The sequence below is a fragment of the Capra hircus genome, chromosome 19 (genome assembly GCF_001704415.2).
Source record: "Capra hircus breed San Clemente chromosome 19, ASM170441v1, whole genome shotgun sequence".
NCBI classification, from domain to species: Eukaryota; Metazoa; Chordata; class Mammalia; order Artiodactyla; family Bovidae; genus Capra; species Capra hircus.
This window is the reverse complement of record NC_030826.1, coordinates 46,910,584-46,917,442: the sequence shown is the minus strand read 5'-3', so window position 1 is coordinate 46,917,442 and position 6,859 is coordinate 46,910,584.

Below are 6,859 nucleotides of genomic sequence, written 5' to 3'. Positions count from 1 at the left end.
AACCTATATGAAGAAAAGCATACAATATTACTGGAAGACATATAAAGATATTAAATCCAGATATGAAGGAAATATAAATGCCTTACAAATTAATATGCTCATTGAATATAATTAGAATTGCTATCCTAGTAAGAAGGAGCTTAATAAAGCATAAGAATTTATAACTAGATCAATAAAATAGATTATATGACTCCTAATGTAGTGATTTTCAGAAACATAACCCCTGCTATATATTACATCCTCAGTATTAATTTATTTTATAACTGGAAGTTTACACCTTTTGGCCTCCTTCACCCATTCCACCCATACCCACCTTCTACAATCTGGCAACCACCAATTTCTTTATATCTAAGAGTTAACTTTTTGTTTTAAATTCCCAGTATAAGTGAGATCATATAGTACTTGTCTTTCTCTGTCTGACTTATTTAATTGAGCCTAATGCCCTCAAGGTCCATCCATGTTGTTGCAAATGATAATATTTTCTTCTTTTTATAGCCAAGTAATATTCCAACACACACACACACACACACACACACACATTTGTGCTCAGTTGCTTCAGTCATGTCCAACTCTTTGCGACCCTGTCCACTGTAGCCTGCCAGGCTTTTCGGTCCATGGGATTCTCCAGGCAAGAATACTGGAGTGGGTTGCCATGCCCTCCTCCTGTAACATCTTCTTTATCCATTCATCCATCAATGGACACTTATGATGCTTCCATATCTTGACTACTGTAAATAATGTTGCAGTGAATATGGTGGAGGAGGGTGCATGTATCCTTTCAAGCTAGTGATTTCATTTTCTTTGGATAAATACTGAGAAGTGAAATTTCTGGATCATAAATATTTTCTATGTTTAATTTTGTGAGGAACCTCTATACCCTTTTCCATAGGGGCTAAACCAATTTATATTTCCACCAACAGTGTGCAAGTGTTCCCTTTTCTCCAAATCTTCACTGATATCTGTCTTTTGTTTTTTTGGTAACAAGGGTGACAAGACTTGGTAACAAGTCATTCTGACAAGGGTGAAATGATATTTCATTTTGGTTTTGATTTGCATTTTCTTGATTAGCAATTTTGAATACCTGAAATACATAAAAATGTACCTTGTGGCCATCTGTATGTCTTTTTTGGAAAAAGGTCTGTTCAGATCTTCTTATTTTTAAAATCAGGTTGTTTGCTATTGAATTGTATGAGTTCTTTATACATTCTGGATATTAGTCTCTTATAAGATATATGACTAGCAAATATTTTCTCACATTTGGTATGTTACCTTTTCATTTTGTTGATGGTTTTCTTTGTAGTGTAGGAGCTTTTTAGTTTGATTTTGGTTTTATTTTTTTGCTTTTGTTGTCAAATCTAAAAAATTTTCATCACCAAGACCAATGTCAAGGAGCTTACTGCCAATGTTTTCTTCTAAGAGTTTTATGGTTTCAGGTCTTTCATTCAAGTCTTCAATCCATTTTGAGTTAATTCTTTTGTATAAGATAGGGGTCCAGTTTCATTATTTTGCACATGGCTGTCCAGTTTTCACAACAGCATCTTTTGAAGAGACTGTCTTTTTTCCATATTCTTGGCTCCTTTGTCTTAAATATATGGAGCATATTTGCATGAGTTTATTTCTGGGCTCTCTATTCTGCTCCATTGATCTATGTGTCTGTTTTTATGCCAATAGCATACTGTTTTGGTTAATAATTATATTCCAAAATTTAAACCATTAATAATAGATGTAAATTAAAACACATGTTTTTACTTAAATTTGGTTGATTTCGCTAGGTAATACATACATACCAGAAAGTTTCTATATAGAATGGCAAAGTAGCAGAACTTTTCTAGAAAGCTAGTTGACAATGGTTTCATCCAGTAATTCCACTGATGGAAATTAATCCTAAACAAGTAATCAGAGTTTATCCCATAAAAACAAAAAATTAAAAACAGTATAAATGACAAAACCCAGAAAAACAATTGCAGATATATGATGGTAGATTCATTAGATATAATCGTATGCAGCTGTTAGAGTCATGCTTTCAAAGAAAATTTAATGATATAAATATAGTTTAATATAATATTAGGTTAAACAAGATAGAAAGTTATAGACAGTAGAATTTAAACTTTGTACAAAGTGAAAATAAGCTAAAATATTAACCGTGATTTTTCTCTGGATTGTATAAAGAGGGTGATCTAATTTTTCTTATATTTTCTCTTTAATGATAAACATTTATTAACTTTTTATAATGACTTGAAGGCATGTTTTAAAAATAATAAGGAGATTCATGAAAACTCATTTTCTGCCACTATTACCAGCACCAAAACAGGGCTATATCTTACAGAATCGACCAGTTAAAAGCTATTTATGGGGTTAGTCATTGAATTATATGCTACTAGGGTGAAAATAAAGAAATAGTCACTTTCTCTGGCCCCCATTAGCTTAAAAACTCAAAATGAAGACATTTACTCCAGTCTCTCTTTTATGTGTACACAAGTGATGAGAAATAAGCAAACAATGCCCCCAGATTCCCCCCAAAATGAATTTCCACTACTTGCTTCTATTGCTGTAAATCTCAGAATTCTGATCTTAATCATTGCTCCCAGATGACTGTTTTCTGCCCTGTTTGTTCCCTTCTCCCTTCTCTATTGGTTGATAGTGGTTCTCTGCTTCTTCCAGAGTCCTCTCTAGCCACACTCCATCCAGCCCCCCATATTATATATATATATATATATATATTCCCATACCTTCGGTTTTTTTGTTCACTCCTTAAGTCATGTCTGAATCTTTTGCTCCCCAATGGACCACACCCTGTCAGCTTCCGATGTCCCTTGGCTTTCTCAGGCAAGAATACTGGAGTGGGATGCCATTTCCTTCTCCAGGGGATCTTCAAAACCCAGGGATCAAACCTGTGTCTTGACAGGCAGATTCTTTACCACTAAGCTACCTGGGAAGCTGGAGAAGGCAATGGCACCCCACTCCAGTACTCTTGCCTGGAAGGTCCCATGGACTGAGGAGCCTGGTGGGCTGCAGTCCATGGGGTCACGAAGAGTCGGACATGACTGAGTGACTTCACTTTCACTTTTCACTTTCATGCATTGGAGAAGGAAATGACAACCCACTCCAGTGTTCTTGCCTGGAGAATCCCAGGGACGGGGGAGCCTGGTGGGCTGCTGACTCTGGGGTCGCACAGAGTCAGACACGACTGAAGCAATTTAGCAGCAGCAGCAGCACTTGGGAAGCCCATGCCTTCCTTAAAGTGTCTGCTAAATCACACAGCACAATAGAGAACAATACATATCATTTGGCAAATTGGCTGACTGTTCTCATTTTCACTGCTTTTGTTTTTTGGCCGAGAACTATGATGGTTCTGAGATTTCCCCCTACATGCAAATTAAGAAGTTAGCCTGTCATGGTTTCCTGGTTTCTGGCAGATGATGTCAGACTCTAAGGTCAGAGACAAAGGACTTTATTACTCATGGAACATCCAGCAATATAAGCTTCATGATTCCATTGGTTCCTCTTGCTCTCAAAGAGCAATATAGAGGGCTCTAGGTGGATTCTCTGCTCACAGTAGATATGCCTCAAGGCTAAAGAACCTTAAGTTCAGGTGATCTGAATTTTTAAATAGATTGCAAATAATCCTGCTCAAACTTTGCCCTGTAGGGAGACATTATATTATTATATTTGACAGTAAACAAACTTGACCTTGGTTCCAGTAGGGGGTACAATCTCTTTCTTCTAAGGCTCTTAAACGATACAAACATCCGTGAAAAGTTAGGCTGGAACAAAAGCTGCCAGTGTCCCTGCTCACAAGATAGGAAAAGAAAACACAGACAACCCATGGAAAATTGTCTCCTCGCATCTTTTCCAACATTTTTGGACAACTTTTTATTTTGATATAACTTCAATTTTGAAAGTCACTCAGTTGTGTCTGACTCTTTGTGCCCCATAAACTGTAGCCCACCAGGGTCCTCTGTCCGTGGTATTCTCCAAGCAAGAATACTGGAGTGGATTGCCATTTCCTTCTCCAGGGGATCTTCCCAACCCAGGGACTGAACCTGGGTCTCTTGCATTGCAGGCAGATTCTTTACTGTCTGAGCTACCAGGGTAGCTCCCAATCTTAAGTTGCAAGCAAGACCCTCAATCTTAAGTTGCAAGCAAGACCCTCAATCTTAAGTTGCAAGCAAGGATAGTTCAAGGAAAGCCCTTATACCCCTGTGTCTGCTAATTAGTTTGTCTCATTTGCTTTTATCATTCTGTATATATGTGTGCATAAATGCACACATGCATATTCTGAGCAAACTGAAAATAAGTTGAAAACATCATGCCACAGAGTAGAGGTTTTTCCCAATGTTGGTGATGTTAAATTTGATCTGTAGGTTAAATAATGTTTGCTCAATTCCTCCACTATAAAGTTATTCTTTTCCCCTTTGTGATTAGTAGTATTTTGGGAACTACTTTGAGACCATGTAAATATGCTATTCCACATAAAAAAATCTACCCACAGGTTTTAGCCTCCATTGATGACTACCCAACTTCATCATTTCCTCTATATTCTTATTGCCTTGCTACTATAAAGAAGAGCTTTCTCCTCTCCCACATTTATTTTTTCATTTATATTTTGTCAATATGGGCTCATAGATTCCTATTTTGCTAAGCAGGTTATAATCTATCACCATCATTATTATGATGCTCGTATTTTCTCATATTTGGCAAATAGGAGCGTCTTCAAGTCCTCTCCAGTGCAACAAGATCATCGAGGCTCATCTTATACTTTTCCCATTTCAGACCTGGAAGTAATCTTTTCACCGGTGATTGCTTTCAGAATTTTGAAATCAAGAACTTAATCCTTAATGTGCTGATTGCTACTGGTGTGATATTGTTTCTAGGCTCTCACAGCAAGTGGACACACACGCAAACACATACAATCAAAAGTTCATGCTGGTATCTCCAATTTCAAACCAACACTGAAAGATACAAACCAACACTGAAATAAAAATGTTTTTTTCTTTACTGAGACATAATTAACATATAATGCTGTGTTGATTTTAGGGGTACAGTATAACTTGATTTATGTATCTGTTGAGAAATGATTACCACAGTTTTAGTTAACGTTCATCACCACATAGTTACAAGGTTTTTTTACTTGTGATGAAAACTTTCAAAATGTACTCTTAGCAAATATACAGTATAGTTTTGTTAACTATAGTTACAATGCTGTACATTACATCCCAGAATTTATTTTTAACTGTAAGTATGCACCTTATGGGGGTTTCCCTGGTGGCTTCAGTGGTAAAGAATCCTCCTGTCAATGCAGGCGATGTAGGAGATGTAAGTTCAATCCTCGGGTCAAGAAGATCCCCTGGAGAAGGAAATGACAACCCACTCCAGTATTCTTGCCTAGGAATTCCCACAGACAGAGGAGCGGACTACAGTTCATGGGGGCACAAATCTGATCTCTTTTTCTTAAATTAAAAAAAAATGCTATTGGACTCTTGATAAGGATTACATTTAACCTATAGATGGCTTTGGGGAGTATGAGCAGTTTAACAAAACACCCTGAGTATGACGCTAGCTATATATGTCCTTTATTATTGTTGAGATACATTCCTTCTAAATCTAATTTGTTAAGAGTTTTTATCATGAATGGATGTTGAATTTCATGGTTTTTTTTCCCCTTGCATTTGAGGTGATCATGTTTTTCTCTTTAATTCTATTAATATGATGTATTACATTGATTTGGAATGTTGAACCATCCTTGTATCCCAGGGGTGATTTATGCTTGATCATGGTGAATGGTCCCTTTAAGAATGCTGCTGAATTTCATTTGCTAAAACTTCATTGAGAATTTTTGTATCTGTTTTTATCAGGATAATGGCCAGTAGTTTTTTCCCCTTTTGTCCTTTTCTGACTTTGTTATCAGGGTAATGCTGGCTATGTAAAATGAGTTTGGGAATGTTTCTCCCCCTGCCCTTTTTAAAAGATTCCAAATCTTGAGACCCTATGGACTGTAGCCCTCCAGGGTCCTCTGTCCACAGAACTGGCCAGGCCACAATACTGGAGTGGGTTGCCATGCCTTTCTACAGGAGACCTTCCTGACCCAAGAATCGGACCTGCCTCTCTTACATCTTCTGCATTGGCAAGTGGGTTCTTTACCCCTGGCACTACCTGGGAAGCCCAGTTATAACCGAAATCTACAGGATTTCCCTTTTAATTGATGCTTTGATGCATTGGTTGCTCAGGAGAATGTTTAATTTCCATGTATGTGTGAGTTTTCCAACTTTCCTTCTGTTATCGATTTCTAGTTGCACATCATTATAGTCAGAAATATTGATACTTAAGACTGATTTCAATCTTAAGTTTTTAGGACTTGTTTTGTGGCCTGGTACATGGTCTATCCTGGAAAGTATTACATGTGTGGCTGAAAAGAATCTGTATTCTGCTGTTGTCAGTGGTATTCTGTATGCCTGTCAGGTCCATTGGCTCTATCGTGTTGTTCACACCCACTATTTCCTTGCTATCTTGTTCCATTGATCCATATTTCTTTGTGTGTGTGTGTGTGTGTCAGAACCATACTGTCTTGATTACTGTATCTTTTGTGGTATATGTAGTCTGAAGTGAGGGACCTGATTCCTCCAGTTCCATTTTCATTTCTCAAGATTTCTGTGGCTCTTCAAGGCCTTTTGGGTTTCCATACCAACTGTAACTTTTTTTTGTTGTTCTTTGAAAAATGCCATTGGTAACTTGATAGGGATTGAATTAAATCTGTATATTGCTTTGGGTAATATTTTCATTTTCACCATATTGATTCTTCCAATCCAAGAACACGGTATCTCTCTCCATCTGTTTATGTCATCTTTGATTTCTTCCATCA